This window comes from Podarcis vaucheri (assembly GCF_965113315.1).
Source record: "Podarcis vaucheri genome assembly, chromosome: 11".
Taxonomy (NCBI): Eukaryota; Metazoa; Chordata; class Lepidosauria; order Squamata; family Lacertidae; genus Podarcis; species Podarcis vaucheri.
In genome coordinates, this window is record NC_138749.1 from 15,514,823 (window position 1) to 15,536,087 (window position 21,265).

General features: G+C 43.5%; 1 protein-coding gene and 1 long non-coding RNA gene across 2 annotated transcripts in view; one reads left to right on the forward strand and one right to left on the reverse strand.

The window, feature by feature from the left end:
- The window catches only part of LOC309542861 (phospholipid-transporting ATPase IC-like), a 62,683-nt gene extending 49,831 nt beyond the window's left edge, over positions 1-12,852 (reverse strand). The window contains exon 1 of the mRNA XM_082241832.1: positions 12,427-12,852. The gene's annotated coding sequence lies outside the window, so the exon portion shown is untranslated. The remainder of the gene's footprint in view (positions 1-12,426) is intronic.
- LOC309514298 lies at positions 12,829-19,167 on the forward strand. Its single transcript, XR_014211899.1, has 3 exons — positions 12,829-12,902; positions 17,446-17,506; positions 18,610-19,167. It is a non-coding gene; the product is annotated as an uncharacterized lncRNA (long non-coding RNA).
- Positions 19,168-21,265: the final 2,098 nt, after the last annotated feature.

Below are 21,265 nucleotides of genomic sequence, written 5' to 3' on the forward strand. Positions count from 1 at the left end.
GCGTGAAGCTTTGTCACTTGGAATGTGTCATGGAAAGTGTGCCTACAAAGCATGAATGCAGTTCGCTAACCAGCAATGCATCTGCCTAAAGAATGGAAGTCAGGGAAAAAAGAGGATCTGAGCAATTGGTACTGCCGTTTATCATCACATGGGAACAGATGTGCTCCTGTAAAAGGGAGCTAGCCTCATGTTTAAAGGGAGTGGCCTAGACCCAGACAGCAGGCAGACCTGCTTGTGCTTCCATGTGTAGCCCCTTGTTTGTAGCACGGGTGACCAAGCATGCCTTGGGAGACTGCAACTTCCACAGAAACGTCAGGATGTGTGGGAGCAGAGGAGGAAGCAGGTGTTCCAAGTCAGAGCATGCCCTTTTGAAAACAGTATAGTCTGAAGGTGGGGTGATGCAACTTCAGAAATTAAGGTGTAGCAAAATACCAGGAAGAGAAAACATTTATTTCCACAAACAGGGGTGTTGGACAAAAAAAAAGAATATACAGTGGTACCTCGGGTTACATATGCTTCAGGTTACAGACTCTGCTAACCCAGAATAACCCAGTGGTACCTCTAGCTACGTACTTAATTCATTCTGGAGGTCCGTTCTTAAACTCAGACTGTTCTTAACCTGAAGCACCACTTCAGCTAATGGGGCCTCCTGCTGCCACCGCGCTGCTGGAGCACGATTGCTATTCTCATCCTGAAGCAAACTTCTTAACCCGAGGTATTATTTCTGGGTTAGCAGAGTCTGTAACCTGAAGCGTATGTAACCTGAAGCGTATGTAACCTGAGGTACTACTGTAAGTACTTAACCCGAGGTACCACTGTGTGTATGTGTGTGTGTGTGTGTGTGTGTGTGTGTGTATATTTAGCATGAATTTTAACAAAGAATTAACAACAGCACAGTCCTAATTGTGTCTATTCAGCAGGAAGTTCCTACTGAATTCAATGGGGCTTATTCCTGGGTAAATGGGGTTACAATTACAGTCCCAGGTTCCAATCTAATGCTAGATCTATAGCAGCACTGTGGCTTTCTTCTTGCTATAAATCATTTAGATTTCTTATAGATGCGATTTAATTGTTGACTTTTTTGCCCAGCAGAACAGATTGCTTATTATATAAAGAGCAGGGAAGAAAAAGATATAGTAAATAGGGAATTACTTCCCTTGGGGCACAATGAAATGGGGCTAATTAAAAGTCTCTTCCAGCACTAATGAGAATGCATGCAGCATTCAAGTCAGTTCTGCACCTATACAAACTTTCCAGGGCTAAAATGAAGTTGCAAGACAGCTGTCTAATGATTTATTACTTGCAAATTACTGTAGACATCAGGAAGTATATAAGTACCTGCATTGAAACTTCATGTAGAAAGGATCAGAAGCAGTCTGTTACAGGATTGCACAGGATGTTTTAAAGCAGGGGTGGGGAGCCTGTTGCTCTCCAGATGTTGAATCCCCACATCAGCCCCAACCAGCTTAGCCAGTGTTCAGCGGGACCAAGAACATCGGGGGGGGGGGGCACAGGTTTCCTATCCTTGTTTTAAAACTGCATTTACTGACAGTTCTAGAAGAGAGTTTGAGACTGTTCCTACTGAACACTATCATGCTACAAATGGTTCAAAGCCTGATTAGCACAGATTTCTACCACCATGCCTGGAGACAGGCAATTAGGTTGTGTATCCACAGCAGTGACCAGAGGAGGAATGACCGCTGGGAGGAGTGGAAAGAAGAAGCTGCAACAAAACATGTCTCTACAGCCACAGCAGGCGCTGTAAGCTTACAACAATTTGACTTCATCCAACAAAAGCACACTTCTCCACTCCAGAGATGGACAGATACCAACAAGTCACCAGCAATCATTCCTGGTCACCTAAATTGTGTCACCAAGTAATTTCTGCCCCCTTTATAGTCAATGTTTCTGCCAGCAATGATCAGTTGTTGTGGTGGTGGTGGTGGTGGTGGTTTTTGTGGTAACCATAAGCTAAAATACATTTTTATTTGTCCAAACTTTTGGATCATAAGTGACTTTGTCTTTTACTGTCCCATCAGAGAATATACATTGCTGCTGATGATTTAACTGTGATTTTACCCATTATTTTATTATTGTATGTTTTACTAAGTTTATTATATATATAAAAAAGTACACAGTCTCACTTTGTGTTCTTTCACCAAACATTTCCCACCATGACCTTTATAGAAAGTAAACATTAAGTAACACAATGGACAATATGCTTTGTAGCAGAATGAATGTTTGGCTTAGCATGTCATCTGCAACCCCGGCTTATGGTTTCAGCTCTGTCCTCACAACCATGAACCACGAAGCTTTCTTCAAGACTACAGCTTCTGATAAGCGAGGAGAGCACTTAACCACAAGCCCAGATTCAGACAACATGCTAAGCCAAACCTTGATAGCTCAGGGAAGCTCAAGAACAGAGGAGCAAAATGGCAGTAAGCCATGGGCTTGGTTTACCAAGTCATGGAACCAATTCCAGCAAGTTATCAAACATAGATCCTCTTCCCTGCAGGCTGTAGTCCTAATGAAAACGGCCAAATACCCAAAAGAGGTTGCTAACCACACAATTAGAGTAACATGTAGCTTTTGCCTGAAAAGGACTCGTGAAAGTCAATTAATCATTCATACATGGTTTTCCCTGATCAACTTGGCGTGCACCGACAGGATTGAGCAGATAGCAAGATATCACATAAAAGTGAGATAAGATATATTGGGACCATTCAAGTACTGAGCAAACTGAAAACGCCTATGACGCATGAAAAGGGATAGGTGGTTTGTGCACTTTAACTGCACTTTCCCAACTGTATTCCCTTGTACAGGAAACTTCGCTACTGCAGAGAGGCAAATGTTTGAACTTTACACTTGTAAAGTTCAACAGAAAGCAAACCAGTTCTGAAGACATTTGTGTAAAGCCAAAGGCTGCATCTCTCAAGAATGATTTCTTAATATTACTGATGGGAACAACCTGCTCTATACACAGAATAAAGCATGGAGACCTTTAAAAAAAATAGAGGAACGAGTAGGGTTGGGGATATATGTGCATGCAGAGACCTTAGACTTTTTGTGCAGCCTAATGCACAAAGCTAAGCATCACGTCTGTTGCTCTGCGCACTTTTGCTTATGGCCCCACCAGTGTTAGATATGAAGGCTAGGAGCTAAATGGCACCTTAAACCTAGGTTATGGGCGCAACAACGGAATGTCTAGGCACGCTTTTTAATAACAAGAAAACAAAGCTGAAAATAAATGAACTGCAGCTAAAATATTATGTTCATTTTTCACGTGGTCTAGTCCTTCCCCTGCCCACCCCCCTAATATTCTTAAGAGGGTGTCTTCTCCAGTCTTCAGACAGTAGCTGGAAGTGGGGAAGCAGGAAAAGGTTTCCTTTCCTTCCACACTGCAGTTTTAATCTGAAATCTTAGGTGCAGTACCATGCCCAGAGCTCAGAAATTGCTGGTCCCAATGAAATTTTCTGTCGCAAAATGCACCAAGAACAATGGGAGTTTCGAACACTGGGCCCTGCCCACCACAGGCAAGTGGCCCCTGGAAGTTTGCCTTTGAGGGAATGTGGCCCTTGTGGCGAAGAAGATTCTGCACCCCTGTTCTATAGCTTTTTTAAAAAATTGCAGAGTGTGTCTATTGAGATCAGATATTTATTAAGGGAAGGAGAAAATAGTTTCGTCGTAATTTCACTGTGTTTCAAAACACAGCAGTAAAAACTCATTTAACTTGGAATGGTGTCATCGACAAGGACAAAGCCAAGAACAGTTGAATGGGGTTTTGTACTCAACAAAAAAAAAAGACACACACACACCCGCTTCACAATCAAATCTGTCATCTCAGTAAAGAGCTCTCAGGCTACAGCAGAAACTTCAAAATTAACGAGTAGGCCAAGACATTTGGCAGGCAAGTAGCTCACCTAAGTCTTCATTGTAACCTGCAAGCCTGGGGACTAGAACATTGGTAGATTGCCCAAGGGAGAACAAGAGAAGAAAACAAGTTTTAAAGATTGAATAAAGTTAAGGTTGCAAGGTTGAGCAGCAATTAGGAAGCAAACTTCCGAACAAGACACTAAAGGTGCAATCCTACAGCTGGCATTTAGGAACACAGGAAGATCCCTTATCCAGAATGATTGTACTGTGGCAACTCTCAGTATTGTCTACGTTGACAAGCAGTAGTTCTTCGGGATTTTGTGGTGGTTTTCCCCAGTCCTACTTAGAGATGCCAGGAATCTGGGATCTTCTGATGCTCAGATGCTCTTCTGCAAAAGCAGAGCCCTTCACCCAACAGAGCATCTATAAGAAGGATATAGGCACTGTTCTGCTGGTGGTGAGAGAGGCCTGATGCAAGGATGGAAAGCTCTCCCATCAGCAACGCTCCACTGTCAATGAGAGTTTAAGCAGGGCTTACTGAGGCAAATAAGAATCTGCAGGATCCTAAAGCCTGTTTGTTCCCTGATATGCCCTGCAAAGGAGTCCTCAACAATGCCAGCCATAAACCTTGCAATGCTAATTTCCTTGCACTACCCAAAGGAGGAGGAAAATGTGGGGAGAGAAAGGAAGGGTAAGTGAAAGTCACACACATCCTCCCTGCCATAGCTGCAACAAGACAGCAGGACCCACAAGTGCTGGCACCCAAAACTTGTAACAATAAGATGGAGGACACCTAGATGGCCAGCGGTACATGTGAAAAGGATCTAGGTATCTTAGTAGACCACAAGCTTAACGCAAGTCAGCACTGTGTTGCAGCAGAAGAAAAAGGCTAACGCTATTCCAGGCTGCATCAACAGAAGTCTAGTGTCCAGATCAAGAGAAGTAATGTTGTTGTTTAGTCGTTTAGTCGTGTCCGACTCTTCGTGACCCCATGGACCAGAGCACGCCAGGCACTCCTGTCTTCCACTGCCTCCCGCAGTTTGGTCAAACTCATGCTGGTAGCTTTGAGAACACTGTCCAACCATCTCGTCCTCTGTCGTCCCCTTCTCCTTGTGCCCTCCAGGAGAAGTAATAGCATTGCTTTATTCTTCCTTAGCCAGACCACACCTGGAATATGGTGTCCAGTTCTGGGCGCCACAATATTGACAAGGCAGGACATGTACAGAGGAGGGTGACAAAGATGATCAAGGGGGAGAAAACAAGCCTTATCAGAATGGATGGGGGAGTTGGGGATGTCTAGCCTGGAAAAGAGGAGACTGAGATATGTTGGCCATCTTCAGATATCTAAAGGGCTGTCACATGAAAGATGGAGCAAGCTTGTTTTCTCCTGCTCTGGAGAGTACAGCCCGAACCAATAGGGTTAGGGTGACTCTTGGGGTCCCTTCCAACTCTACAATTCTGTGATTCTATGATTTAACAGATGTCATCTGGCTTTGCATACTGATTTTATACTATAAATAGACCAAATCTGGGTAATCAGCAACCAACCTTTCTTCCCAAGGTAGTACTGCTTTGAGGTATCACAGGATCTACTCAGACTGGATTGAAACAAAGCATGAATCACTCATACCTTGTTTGCTTTGGTTCTACTATTTTTAAGTCAGATGTTTTTGGCGCGTGAGAAATATCAAATATTGTCTCATAAACGTGCTCTAAAGAATTATACTAGGCTTGTGTCAACTGTAACTAATTCCTAATTACTGGTCTTACGTGAGAAATTTTCCATTCCAAATCCAGTGCTTTTTACAACAATGGAATCTGACGGCAGCTTGAGAGAATGGTCACATTTCATATGCCTGGCCAATGCCTCATCATTTGTATCTATCTCCTCTCCTTTTTGGAGTTCGGTACCACAGGATGTGATGATGGCCACTAGCTTAACTGGTTATATAATAAATAGACCACAAGTCCTTCCATTGCTATTAGTTATAACAAGTCTATGGAGGTGCCACATACCGTCCGAGGGCTGGATCCACCTATTCTCTATTCAGTGTAGACCCACTGAAATTAATGGACCGAAAGTTAGAGATCTACAATAATATCAATGGGTCTAGTCCGACTACAGCTTAGTTGGATACAACACAGAATTTGATATCAGGGACACTAAACCATAGTTTAGTGTGACACATACCGTATTTTTCATTCTATAAGACACACCAGACCACAAGACACACCTAGTTTTTAGAGGAGGAAAACAAGAAAAAAAATATTCTGAATCTCAGAAGCCAGAACAGCAAGAGGGATCGCTGTGCAGTGAAAGCATCAATCCTTCTTGCTGTTCTGGCTTCTGGGATAGCTGCGGGGCCTGCATTCGCTCCATAAGACGCACACACATTTCCCCTTACTTTTTAGGAGGGAAAAAGTGAGTCTTATAGAGCAAAAAATACGGCATATGCTACAGTAAACCTCAGGCTTGTGTACTCTCATCTCCTGTACTAATGCAGTCAAGAGAAGTTTTCAAGCTTTTGTTATCACAGCAACTCTTCCCTACTACTGTGAACAAATACATGCTGGTGTAAACATCTCCAAGTGACAGCATAATTTAAGTCTTTTGCAAGAATGAATTTAGGAGTGGAACACAAAATCCATAACCAGTCAGAAAGTGTACATGTGTTTAAAAAACAAAACAGAGGATAGTTAGCAGGAATTCTTATACAATGTTTCATTATGGACATGTCTGTGTGCAGTGTTATGCATGACCAAACAATGTACATATTGAATATATCCTGCTAAATTTCCAAGTGACTGGAAGACAAGAGAGTAAGCTTGCTTTCTTAAATGAAAACTTTGTTGGTTTCTCTCCAGTGCAGTATCACACCAGCCTACATAGATTAACCCTTGGGATTCTTAACATTCAAACATTAGTTTTCCAGTGAAGATTAAGACAGAGTTAAGCAACAGGAACAGAGAACAGAAATGCTGTATATATGTCTGCTTATGTTTGTATTCTGAAGGGGGAAATATTCTGTGACCAAGGAAGCTCAAGGAGTTGTTCTGTCATGATGTTGCAAGCCTGGTTAGCGGTGCAGCAAGGTGACAGGTTCTGAGAGGAGAGAGAGAGAGAGATACGATTGCATTGAGAATTCATTGGGTGAAGGTGGAATGGGATGAATTTGGACTACCGGTAATTGGTCTAGGTGAAAGGGGACTCTCATTGGCCAGAGGTTCTAGTTGCTTGAGAGTTAACTGCCGGTTGAGGGAGAGGTAGTTGAGATTTTGTCAGCTAAGAAGTTTGGACAGAGAATGGATTTGATGAGGGTAATGTGAAAAAATAGACCAGAGATGAGCTGAGGAGAAATACTGGGGCCTGAACTGAATACCCAATTTCTTATTAATACATTTTTTTGGTGAAGACCAGTAGAAGGGAGCCATTGACTGAGTTGGTCCAAACAGCTGCCCTGTGTACCAGAGGAAAGTGACACCAGCGGGTTTTTAAAATCTTCCTAAACTGTCCAAACAGTCAGGAATACAGCTAGAGGAGTTTTGGGGTACAGAGGCAGCTTGTCCCCAGTAGCTGGACAGGGCTGTGGGAGTATTTGGTCAGGGCGGAGGTTTAAGGTAAAAGCCACTTGGAGGCAGGTGTCAGCAACAGTGTCTCCCGAGTCTTCAGAATCAGTCAACAAGCACCTTTATGATCCTAATATAAATATTACCTTGTGTACCTAATATTCCTTTAATAAACCAACCATCTTAGTGTAAAGTTTATCCTGTCTCTAGCATTGGTGTCAATCTTACACTGAAGCTACCAGGTAGTTCTGAAAGCATTCTGAGTGAACTCATGGCACCAGAAAATTTAAGAAGTGCAGATACCTCTACTTTTGTTTACTCACAAGAGGCCGGGGGAACTGAGTATCTGACAATAGTAAAAAAATGTTTCTTTTTAAATCCTAATGCAGGACTTATAATGTATTCAGAGCTGATGTGGGCTGTCTTCCAGTCATTGTGCCTCAGCTTATTAAGTCAATATATGCACAAGTCTTTTATTTAACCGTATTTTTAACATTTTCAATTTTTACTCCCTTCCCCCTCTTTCTGCAGTTCCTTACGTTTATTTTCGTCCTTTCCTGCATACTCCAAATTGCCTTATTTTTTTAATCATTTACAGTATTCCATATATATATATATATATATATATATATATATATATATGTTTTAAACTGCAGGGTTTTTTACAATAATCCTGCCAATGTCTTGATCTGTTTACAGTTTGTAAATACTCAATAAACCACTTCCATTCCTTTCTTAAAAAATTGTTATCTTGATTTCTTCTCCCCCTAGTAAGTTTCGTCATTTCTGCATATTCCATTAGCTTCTGTATCCAGTTGTCGGGAAGATATATATGCATGAGTCTTTTCCCACACACGTAGCCTGTTTACTATAACCTGAAGCTGAACAGGAAAGTCTCATTAACCACAGTTTAGTGTTGCTCCAAACTGGGAAACTATGGTCACCAGCTTCAAAACAAGCCAGGCTCTTAAACCATGGTTTAAAGTTGATGAAAGGTCCTGGCTCCTTCTGTAGCTGGTGACTACAGTTTACCACAGGAGTGTGAAACTATGGCTAATTAGAGGCTTCCTAGTTTAATCACAGCTCATGCCAATGGAAGCAAAAGGCTCGTGCATACCTTGGCTTACTAAGACAAAGTGGCTTACGATAGAGCTAACAGCTGGTCTATGTTCCTACCCCGCATACAAACTCAAAAAACAGTAACATTAATTGGGTATGGAGAGGTGCTTCAAATGGTTTAAACAAGCAAGTTAACAAAACAAAAAAATCCCTGAACAGCCACAAACTATTATTCCTTATCCTCTCTGTTTCAGGTGCAATACGAACTGTGCCAGCCCAAATTATTCTAAATGAATCTGAAAGAAGCTGCCACATGGAGTCATTTTACAAGCAAATACCCCAGAAACAAGCAAGTAGCCTGTAGCCACATAGACAAGAGGAAGTAAATTTTTGCTCTGCCCCTTCAAACTTCACTGATGTTGTTTGATGGAAAATAACCCACTTTCGCTTCGGAATAGTACTTTGTGTTTACATGCCATGTCTACCATGGAAAGATCTAAAGCTCTGGGCAAACAGTGCACATATTTGAAGAAGGATGCTCTGAATTCTGGAGTAAAGGGTGGAATCTCCAGACTAACCACACACTGCAGTCTGGTTGTGACCTGCTTGAATTCCTGCTCTAGTGAATCACTTATAGATATTCGGTGTTGTTCTGGCCCAAGCAATATCCAACCAGGAAGGGGTCATTTTTATCTACCACACCTGGAACACGTATTTCAATCACAGAATAAAGGTTAAAGCACATAACAAGCATAGCTAATGCCCAAGGCAAGCAGCCTACTCACACTTTCATGGAAATAGGTGACATTAAGCACAGGGAGACTTATTTCCAAGTAAACATTCTAAGGAACAAGTTACTAGCTGATTCTTGCGTCGCAAGGGGTTGAGCTAGATGACTCTCAGCGTTCTTTCCAGCTCTACAATTCTATGTTTGATGCATTACTGTATTTTAGTATTTTGTTGAAAGCCTCCTGGAGTGGCTGGGGAAGCCCAGTCAGATGGGCGGGGTATAAATATTATTATTATTATTATTATTATTATTATTATTATTATTATTATATCTGCACCATGCACCTCAACACTTCATTCAAGGAAGATCCATGCCAGTAGTAGTGTGTATATTGAACTAACAATATTTTCTGTTTTTTAGTTGCAGCATCCCAAATAGTGAAATCCCTCCCCAGAGAGATTTGGCTAGTTATTAGAAGCTGCTTTTGGGGTAGATTGCAGATATAGGAGCTCTTAAATCAACTGATTTCCATACAGGTGACTCTCAGCTTACATGGAGGTTACGTTCTAGGGATTGTACGTAAAATCCAAATTGTGTACAGTGGTACCTTGGGTTACAGACACTTCAGGTTACATATGCTTCAGGTTACAGACTCCGCTAACCCAGAAATATTACCTCGGGTTAAGAACTTTGCTTCAGGATGAGAACAGAAATCGTGCTCTGGCAGCGCAGCAGCAGGCCCCATTAGCTAAAGTGGTGCTTCAGGTTAAGAACAGTTTCAGGTTAAGAATGGACCTCCAGAACGAATTAAGTTCTTAACCCGAGGTACCACTGTATAGTCAAAACATTGGGTTCAAAGGCTGGTGGGATACCCAAAGCCTTTTCCCTCCAAATGCCCATGCCCATTCCATCCTCTTTATTTTACCCAGCACATAAAGACAAAGACAAGCTCCTACCACGGAAATACTCTTTTCCTAGGGGCCACCTGCCTAATCTTTAAGGCATTGAGGCTGCAGGTGACTGTCTAAGGCAGGTGTATAGCCTGCGGCTGCCCAGCTCTTGGACTCCAATTTCCTTCAGCCCCCAGCCAGTGTGGCCAATGGCTGGCGATGATGGGAGCTCCAGCCCATCAACATCTGGAGGGCCACAGGTTCCCCATCCTTGGCTGGCTGGGCCTGATTAAAGCTGGTGTGCCAAACATCAAGAGCACACCAGGCTGGAAAACGACTGCTTTCGGTATTGTGCATACCCAAAAGGATAGAGGTAGAAAATGGTGGGTTCTACCACAGTGGTACCTCGGGTTACATACGCTTCAGGTTACAGACTCTGCTAACCCAGAAATAGTGCTTCAGGTTAAGAACTTTGCTTCAGGATGAGAACAGAAATCGTGCTCCGGCGGCACAGTGGCAGCAGGAGGCCCCATTAGCTAAAGTGGTGCTTCAGGTTAAGAACGGACCTCCGGAACGAATTAAGTACTCAACCCGAGGTACCACTGTATTAGAAACTGAATAGTAAGTCCTTTCTCATTTGTCCATGGCACATAAGCAAAAAATCTGCTTTGATCCAAATTGAGAACAACAACAACCTGGCTACCTTTTAAGTCAGTGAGATGTACACAACCCCCACTGTTTGGTATCTTAATTTACCTGCTGAATACATAGGTAAATCAAGAAACTAAACAGCGTATCCGGGGCTGTGTACACCTTACCAACTTAAAACATAGCTAGGTGGTTCTTCTTCTCAATTTGGATCAAAGCAGGGGGTTTTTTTTGGGGGGGGATGGAGAGAAACATCAAAACTGTGAGCTTTGAGGTTCTTACAATCAAGCTGTATATAAACTTTATGAAATAAATAAATAGAGCACAGTATTTAATAAGAAATGACAGGACAGATATGGACAGATATTTTAATACAGTGGTACCTCGGGTTAAGAATTTAATTCGTTCTGGAGGTCCGTTCTTAACCTGAAACTCTTCTTAACCTAACCACTTTAGCTAATGGGGCATCCCACTGCACCACTGCCGTGCGATTTCTGTTCTCATCCTGAAGCAAAGTTCTTAACCTGAGGTACTATTTCTGGGTTAGCAGAGTCTGTCACCTGAAGCATCTGTAACCTGAAGCATCTGTAACCCGAAGTACCACTGTAATAATAATTAATTAAATAGGCCGAAGGCAGTAGATTAGTGCCACCCTGTGTCACATTCCCAGGGGAAAAAAACTCTGAGCCCCAGATCCTTCTCCTGCAACTAACTCACAACTCTCCCTCCCTCTGCCTTTGTGTCTTCAAGCTAGAGTTCCTGCTTTCTCTGCCTCTACCTATAACTGGATATGTGCATGTGTCACTCACTGTCTTCTAACTCTAATGGGTACCTCATTCACAAACAGAGATTCACAGCTATCAGAAGACCGTCCCCCCAACAATTCCCTCCATCAGCGAACACCAGCACCGATTTTTATCTCATATCATTAAATAAGAATCCACCAAACAAATTTAACAGGCAGCCAGACATCGCTAAACATCATCTGGATCTGAATTAAGGAAAATCCATTTGAGAAGTTGTGAACGGGAAATGAAAAGGGAGGAATCTCCGAAGGCGTGGACTGCAGACATTGTTTATGTCTCCAGATCTAATTGGAGAAACAGTTAGATTTGTGAGCAGGAAAGCAAGTTGGTTGCAATATGGACCAGAGCATGTGTGCTTTCCTGTAGTTATCAGTCCACGTCCCGATTACACAGCTGAGAGATGCAAATCAAAAACCAACCCAGACATTACATGCCACATACACAGCTTTGCAGAGATTGAAAAGGGGTGGGTGGGTGAAACAAACAAACAACAGGAAGTGAAAAGGAAAGAAGAAGACCCTCTTCAAAAACAAGGTCGGTCTTTTCGGGGGAGAGAAGGAACAGAGGAAACGAAAATGAAGTGGAAGGCTTAGGTCAGAGGTACAGTCCAACCTCCGCCCAGCATCTGATACAGTACAACTTCTTGCTAGAGAGATATGGGAAAGACTGGAAGAAGGGGGAGTTGTGGCGCTGTCATGCCACGGGCAGGTGAGAAGAACAAAGCCCAGGACTCTGCCCCAAGTTGTCCCCTTACCTTTGTGCTGCAACACACCTGGAGCCCCTTCCCCTTCCCCTCCCTCCGCCTCCCAACCATCCCTCTCTCCCCCAAACAATAGCCACCCCTTTCGCTTACCCTCTTCTCCGCGTCCAGGCAGAATCCCAAGCAGGCGGGGGATGTTTTGCTCAGCTGGCTTTCATGCTTTTCTCGGCCAGCGGCTCCCTCTCCTTCCTTCCTTTCCCCCTCCCCACACCGTTCCCCTTTTAAAACCAGCTCGCTCGCGGAGAGCCAGCCCGGGGAGTGGACAAACAAGTTTCTCAAGTTTGCTCGCTCGCTCTCTCTCTCTTCCTCGCTTCCTTCTCCCGGCAGCGCGCAAAACACACACAGAAAGCGAGGCGCGCACCAGGTGTCTTCCTCCGCGCGGGGAGTGGAGGCGAGAGAAAAAGTCGAGTGAAACGTGGAGAGGTCTGAGGGAAGAAGAGTCTAATTGGGATACTCCTGAGAGAAAGGGAAGCCGAATTAAAGAAGGAGGCGGAGAGACAGAGAGACACACACACCTCTGACAAGAAGAAGCCCCGCCCCTTGCCGGAAGGCGAACACGTGACTCGCAGGTAAGGGCGCGAGCGGCTGGCGGGCACCGCCCCCTACCTACCAGCGCCGCTAAGAAAGGGCGCGGCTTGGGAGAGCGGCCGCTTCTCCAGCTGCTGCGTTTCCAGGCGCGCGCGAGAAGGCTGGGTGGGAAACAGCGCACCTGGCGAGGAAGTTTGCTGGAGCAGCGCTAGCTCGCGCGCGCGCGCGCCCTTCCTGAGGCGAACTAAATTCGGTTTCCGGTCTTGTTCATTCAGGATTACAGTATCTGAATTTACCTTCCCCACTCCCCGCGCTATGTAAGTGGTAAATAGGCGCCTCACACGCGTCACTGTCGCCCGTTCCCAAAGAGCTGTTTTTTTTAAAAAAAAAGTGGTATTGCAGGTGCTTTGTAAAGAATAGGGAAGTTGTAAATCTGTAAGATGCAATCAGTATAATTACCTGGAAATTACCTGAAAGGAAACGAACTCCCTCTCTGTTTTGTCTTCATAAGAAAAGCTTGCTCGTCTAGTTCAGCATCCTGTTCTGAAAGTGGCCGACTTTGGGACCTTTGGGAAGCCAGTAACCAGGACCTGAGGGCAACAGTGGGGCGCAGCGGTTTGGGCTAGCCATGAAGATGAAAGTAATGTGTGAAGTGGGGCTTAGGTAAAGATAAAGGGACCCCTGACCGTTAGGTCCAGTTGTGACCAGCTCTGGGGTTGCGGCGCTCATCTCGCTTTAATGGCCGAGGGAGCCGGCGTACAGCTTCTGGGTCATGTGGCCAGTATGACTAAGCTGCTTCTGGCGAACCAGAGCAGCGCACAGAAACACTGTTTACCTTCCCGCCAGAGCAGTACCTACCGTATTTTTCGCTCTATAACACGCACCTGACCATAACACACACATCGTTTTTAGAGGAGGAGAACAAGGGAAAAAACATTCTGAATGAAACAGTGGACGTATCATTTTTGTGCTTCATGCTGTGGCCACAGACATGTGATCTGATGGTGAATTTGGGGTGACCCAATGCAAAAATCCTGAGAATCCCTGTGGATCCATGCTTTGTAACCACGTTTTTGCACCATTGCAGCCCCAGGCAACAGTGGGTGTGTGATTTTTGGGGGGCAGGCTGTAGCCATGGACATGCTATGTGATCTGATGGTGAATTTTGGCTGACCCAATGGAAAGATCCTGAGGATCCATGTGGATCCATGCTTTTTAACCACGTTTTTGCACCATTGCAGCCCCAGGCAACAGTGGGTGTGTGATTTTTGGGGGGCAGGCTGTAGCCATGGACATGCTATGTGATCTGATGGTGAATTTGGGGTGACCCAATGCAAAGATCCTGAGGATCCATTTGGATCCATGCTTTGTAACCCATTTTAAGTGGGAAGGGAAGGAAAAACACAGAAGGGACAAGGAGAGGGGTGTGCAGAGAAGCAGCTGGCTAAGAATGCAGGAGAGGGCTATAACGTGAGGAAAGGAAGGCAAAAGTTTTCCCCCACCCACCCACCCAAGCCAGCCAGCGCTCTCTCTCTCTCCCCCTCCCACCTGCATGTTTTCTGGCTGCCTGATATTTATTTTTTTTAATTGCCTTGACAGAAGAAAGCATTTTAACTGCATTAAGAACTATTTAGCAGCGAAACCTAAGCTTTGCCATCCCTTAAGAGGTACAGACACTGTAATCTTCCAGATCGCATGAATTTACAGGCAAAACACTGTTTAAGGATTTCATCCTTTTAAATGGAAGAAAGCATATTTGAATGCTGTGTGTCCTCAAAAACAAAAAGCAGGAAGTCAAATCAGAATTTTAAGCTGAACCTGTAATCTCTCTTCCCTTCACAAACATTGTTCCCTCCGGAGCATGGAGAGGAGTTAGAAGGACGCTCTGCTTTCCCCTCTGCTTCCCTGGAGGGGAGGGGCTTTCCCTGCTCTTTGTTCCGTTTGAGCAAACACAGCAACGAAACAGAGAGGGTGGGCAGTAAGACCCTGAGGCAGAATGCAGGAAAGCAGCCACTTCCTCTTTTCAGGTTTCCCTTCTCCGAGACACAATTTGATTTTTGCCTCCACTCGCGCCATTTGGCTCCAGGGACCACACATTCGCTCAATAACACGCACAGACATTTCCCCTTCCTTTTTAGGAGAAAAAATCTGCGTGTTATAGAGAGAAAAATACGGTATTTATCTACTTGCACTTTGACGTGCTTTCGAACTGCTAGGTTGGCAGGAGCAGAGACAGAGCAACAGGAGCTCACCCCGTCATGAAGATTCAAGCCGCCAACCTTATGTTCGACAAGCCCAAGGCTCAGTGGTTTAACCCACAGTGTCACCCACTTATTTCTCTATGACTCCTTCCATGTGCCCACTAGGAGTTCAAACTTGCCCTTGTCTCAAACTCCATCACTCCAGCTATGACAAACTGCATTGAATCTAGTGGCACAGCGGGTTTTTTAAAACTGCTAGCACATTTGCAAAGCTAAGCAGGGTCTGGTACGTTGCAAATTGGATGGGGCATGTCTCATGTTGAGATTTTTACATTGGAGGTTGGACTAGATGGCCCTTAGGAGTCCCTTCCAATTCCATGATTATGTCAAACTCAGGGTAAGATCCTAACACCACATAGCTGGGAAGAAGCCCCACTGAATTCACTAAGTCTTGTTTCTGAGATGCAGCCTGCTTCTGGTACTGTATGGGTTGGGCGTCTTTTCTGAAGTGAAAGCAAGTCAACTTTCCTAGCAGGATCCATTCAAGCCTTGGGTGTGCCCAGCTTTTCTCTTTGGGTTTTGTTTGTTCAGCTGCACAAACATCAAAGAATGAAGTCTTCTGGGTCTGGTGATCTCGTTTATCGGTTCCTGCAACTCTGTCCTATTGGGCTTTCCATTGCCACACCTTAAGCCTGTGTCCTTTATCCAGAACCTTACTGCCAAAATCATTCACCTCAAAGTTCAGACCATGTGGCACCCCTCTTTAAACCCATACCCCGGTTCTCTCTCTGCATGCAGCCTAACAAGCAAACAATGTCCTTTCTTCAACACCGTCCATACTTTGCTCCCCATATAGTAAGGTTACTAGATTTTTTCCAAAGAATCCGGGGACACTTCTTTTTTTGAAAAGAAAAGAAAGTGATTTTTTAAAAACATTTTTTTAAAAAAAGAAGAAGTAGTATCTTCTCTTCTGGGTCTCCTCTGTCACGCGGCCTTCCTCTGGGCCCTGGCCTGTTCTCTTGGAGCGCTATCTGCTGTGAAGTAGTCTTGGGTCGGGCCTGGGCTCGGCCACGTGTCCTTGCCCTCCCGGTGCTCTCCTACCTCTCTTTCTCAGCAGAGGTGACAGCAACAGCGTGGCAAGGTTGAGGCTCCTCTCTTTTCTCTCCTTCCTCTTTCTCTCTCTTTCTCCTCCTTCTCCTTTCCTCAATCTCCCTGCATCGGTTCCAGGGTTTTTACTGGCCCTGGAGCGCCACTGGGCAGTCAGCCGGGTGGCCGGGCACTCTCTCTCCTGGCTTGATTTGGGTCATGGAGGGGGGGGTCAGTGGTTCCCCCAGTTGACGTGCCGGGCAGCCCCAGTTCCCCCTCAGCAGCGGCAGTCTCAGCAGCCCAGAGCCAGCCTGGTAGCACAGTTGGCTCTGGCTGGCTTCAGGAGCTGCTCGCTGCTGTGGCACCTGCCATTTTGCCTTGCCGGAAGTCGCCATATGATGTGTCTTGTGCCGTTGAACCAATCACACAACTTCCATTCCCTACAAATAAATCTACAACACTTAAAATATAAATCCGGGGACATTAAATGAAATCCGGGGACAGATTTTGTCCAGGGACAGATTTGTAAATCCGGGGACTGTCCCTGGGAAACGGGGACGTCTGGTAACCATACCTTATAGCTCTTCCCTCATAGCTCAGTTGGTTAGAGTGTGGTGCTGAAACACCAAGGTTACAGATTCAATCCTGGTATGGGGCAGCTGCATACACCTGAATTGCAGGGGGTTGGACTAGATGATCCTCAGGGTCCCTTCCAACTCTATAATTCTATGATATCTCAGTATATTAAATGGTTTAGAAATGATTTCAGATAAAATAGACAAATGACTACTGTCTGCTACCCTCACTCTTGCTGCTCCTTTGGTTGTTTGGAACACCCTCCCAGAACACCTATGCAATGTCATTTCTTCCTTCACATTCCTCCTCAAAACCTATGCCTTCCAGGAAACCTTTGTCTTAACCTACTGTGCCTCATCCTTCAAGGGAAACTGTAAAGGCGGTTGCATTTGCACATTCTCTTCCATTGTTTAATGCTTCAGTCTCCTCCCTCTAATTTTGATAGTCTTTCCCACTATCAAAATGTAAATCGCAAAACTTCTCGGTGAATAAACCTGTATTTTTGCTTATGTTATTCCATAAAGTACTTTTACACCGGTGATGCTCTGTTAATAACTAGCAGCCTTATACCCAACGTTGCTAGGAATTCAAAGAAACCAAAAGATCAATGCAGTTTTGAAATCAGTGGTTAAAATCAGTACAGTTTTGAATTGAATGACCTCAAATAAGTTCAGTAAGTTCAGCATATGAGCAGTTTTTGTTTCTTGTTCTACTGTTTCAGAAATTTCTGCAAAAACCTTCCAAAATTCTTGAACTTGTTGGCATTCCCACCACATGTGCAGGTAGGTGCCTATCAATGAAAAAAGATTGCTATTCTTGGAGGTAATCATTTTGGGGCTAGAGATGGGTGGGTCCACCCCCTTTATCTTCTGACACCATCTTTCCTGCCTCTCTTTCTGCCACTTCTTTTTAACTCTCTCAATTCCCTCACACACAGCATTTTTTAATCATTGCCACCTGCATGAATTAGGAAGGGCTCCATAAAATGAGATCCAGGGGGAGTACTAAGCGGGCTGACAGAGGAGTGTTATGCTCCTGCGACACCAGACATTCCTACTGAGATACTTCCCCTGCTGTGGCACTGCCTCCTGTGCCTCCACCTGCCAGTATTTTACATCCCTCTACATACAAAGCTTTGTCTGCCTCCCATTTTCTTTCCTTCTCTTTCTGGGTTTGTTTGTTTGTTTGTTTTTGCCTGCTAAACTGCATGAAAGGAATTGTGTGCCTAAATGCAGACAATTCTGAGAAAAGATGTAGCAGCGTTGCTACATCTAATCCATGCAATCATTCCCCACACTTTAAATGAATGTAAATTGGACAAATTGGACGAGATGAGTTTGTGCTGTTTTTCTCACACAAATATCTGAAAGACCACCTCCTTTCCTACAGACCCTTGAGTGCTTAGATTGGCAGAGGGGCCCTCAGAGACTGTGTGTGTGTGTGTGTGCGCGCGCGCGCGCGCATGTGTGTGTGCATCATTTGACAGGGCATTCTCTGTGGTGGCCCCTAAGCTGTGGAACTCCTTCCCCACAGAGTTGTGTCTGGCACCTTCATTGTACAGCTTCTGGTGAATGCTGAAGGCACACTTCTTTGCTCTGGCTTTTGACACTTGAGGTGTATATTTTTAGGACCCACGTTATCTTGTATGGTTGTAAGTCATTTTAAAACCGTTTTTAATCTTGTCTTTTAATGTTGCAACCTGCCCTGGGAACTTAGGATGAAGGGCAGGTAATAAATAAATAACACAGAAATCCTGTTTTCATAAGTAGTTTACTCACTTATCTATAGCCTTGCAATGAGCGTGAGTTGTCCATGTTACTGTTTCTGATTACATGATCATCTTTTCGAACACCATGATGTGGCCGATTCACCTTTTTCTTTGTAGGTTCCTCCCTTGTTTCCAAGCTATTTATAGCACCTTCCAAATGTGTCAGCACAGCATTCCCTCACCACCACCTCCAGGTGACTGGTAAATTTACTAATGGGTTACTTAAGAGTTATTATAGCCCAGCAGTGAGGAATGTTGTGACTCTTCAAACTGAGAATGCATGTCAGGACCAACAATGGGGGAAAGAATTCAATTCACTTCGTATTTAAAGGCAAACATCTCTCATTCGCATTTCTCAAAACAGTACGGGAAATGAGACAGCTATCTTTCACATTTCATAGCTCTCCGAATATTGCAATGTCATTCTCCAGACAAGTAATACACACACACACACACACACACACACACACACACACACCTATTGAACCAAAGTGTCTACAAAAATGCACTGGCTTATGGAAAATTGCTTTACAAAAAAAAAAAATGTCTATTAGGCAAAAGTGCATACAAATATTAGGAGAAATGTGCGTTAAGATGTTGATGGATTTTCATGAGGACTTTTCTGTTTAAAAAATTGTGAACAGATGTGGAAATGTGCAGAACTGAATTTAAGATTGAAAATGGAGAAACTAATAAATTAAAATTACCGGTACCTTCTTGTGTATTTATATGTGTCCACTCCCTTCCAGATATTTTGTCCTTTTTAAAAAATAAATAAATATTTTTTATTTATTTTCCATTTAAGCATATATAATCACATCATTATTATCCACTTTACTTCTTTGGCTCTTTAGAGCTGTCAACTTCCTTCCCTCTCACCTCTTGGCTTTCAGAAGTAACTTTTATATCACATCATTTTATATATTTTCCAATTCTAATTTTACTCATTACAAAATACCTCAAAGTTTAAATAAATGTAGAAAGGTAAAAAAAAACTCATTACAAGTATTCAGATAACCCTACTAATTGCTTACAATGATCTTTCAAATATTGTATAAATTACTCCAGTCTTTTTGGTTTTGGATTTTTCCTGTCAGCTTCACCAGTTCTGCAAAGTCCATCACCTTCATCTGCCACTCTTCTTTCATTGGTATTTCACTTTTTAGCAAAATTTGCCAGGGAGCAGCTTTTCATACAGTTGACCAAGACGCCTGCCTGCACTCTCTGCGTGTTAGCCTTTGACTCCAAGGGTAGCAAAACTAGAAAATCTGGGTCTGTGTTAGGCTGGAGGTGGATTTAGGGGAGCACAACTGGTTTGGGGGTGCCACAACTATGATGTAGAATGGAAGGTGAGAGGCACTAAATTTTGACGTTGCACAGGGTGCCACTGAAATTTGAGACTGCTAGGCTATTGGTCAGAAGTGGCTAGTGGTCGCAACCCCTCCTCTACTCCAATATCTGTTGCTGTGTTTGCCAAAAAGCAAGCTTTTGGGAGCAGAAAGGTTGCCAAATATTTCTGTCTTTTCAAAAACACTAAACAGAAGGCTTCTTTTTCTCAGTGAGACTGTAGAATTCTTGCTAGACTCGTTAATGGAAGTTTTCGAGCTAATAATACTTAACTATAAATAAGGCTGTAAATTCTTCTCAGTGTGGGGGATTTCTATTTTAAAAAAATCCACCTCCATAAGGTTGCTTCTTCTCAGCAAGAGACTTTCTGTAACATCTGTTTCGTGGCATGAGATTGTTTTCCCATGCATATAAATATTGTGCTGTTAAAACACGAAGTGTGTGCTGCTATTCTTAAACAAGCATAGCACTATTCTAGTTAAATTATTATAAATTATGAGTAAATCATGTTAAGGAGCATATTGTCTAAGGTGGGAGCATATTTAACCAAGTGTTGTAGCAATTTTAATTTTTTTTTATTTTCACTAAAGAAGAGTTAGGCAAATCCTTAATTCTCCAACTGAAACAAAGGGAGGGTGTAATTGTGCAACACTCAATGGATTGCACATATTTTTACTGCTGGCAGTTGTGTAACGATAGGTGCCAAGCTGAACTTTTTCTGTGGTTCATTTTTGTCAATCATGGTGTCAGTATAGTGGGCATTGCTTTAATATAATATATACTGCTCAATGAACTAACCCCGGTGCTGTTACCAGTTCTTCGGTCAAACGTGACCTGGAATGTACAAGTAAATATTCTAAGTTCCTAATATTTAATGTAACAATTAGCAGACTAATCCTGGGCTACCAGCAAAGTTTAATCAGCACCTCCTATAAGAAGGAACTAGATTGTTCACAGACAATGACATCTTCTTCCAAGAGTAAAGAAATGATGCAATAAATATATAGATAACCATTTAGACATTTCTCAGTACAGTCAAGGCCCTTCAACTTCAAAGTTATTTCAGTAAACAAAATTGTAAATGGACAGGAAATTGCAGGAAACAAAACAATGGTTCAAAGGAATAAAGATGTTACAGTATAAACAATCAGACGGGTGGGGTATTAATCATCATCATCACCCCCTCACTCAGTAAGCCACCTCCTCACTGCATAGAAGTACATCAACCTAAAACTGTATTTAAACCCCAGATGTTCAACCACTGGTTAGCTCACAGCTCTAATGGGACCCCCTTTTTGCTCAATGGTCAATTTTCATGCTTCCTGGATGGCAGACCAGGGAACAGGTGAGGGAGACTTCCGCATATGTTCTTCAGGCTTGGATAATTAGGAATTCTCTTTCTCTCCGATAATTAAGGTGTGTATTA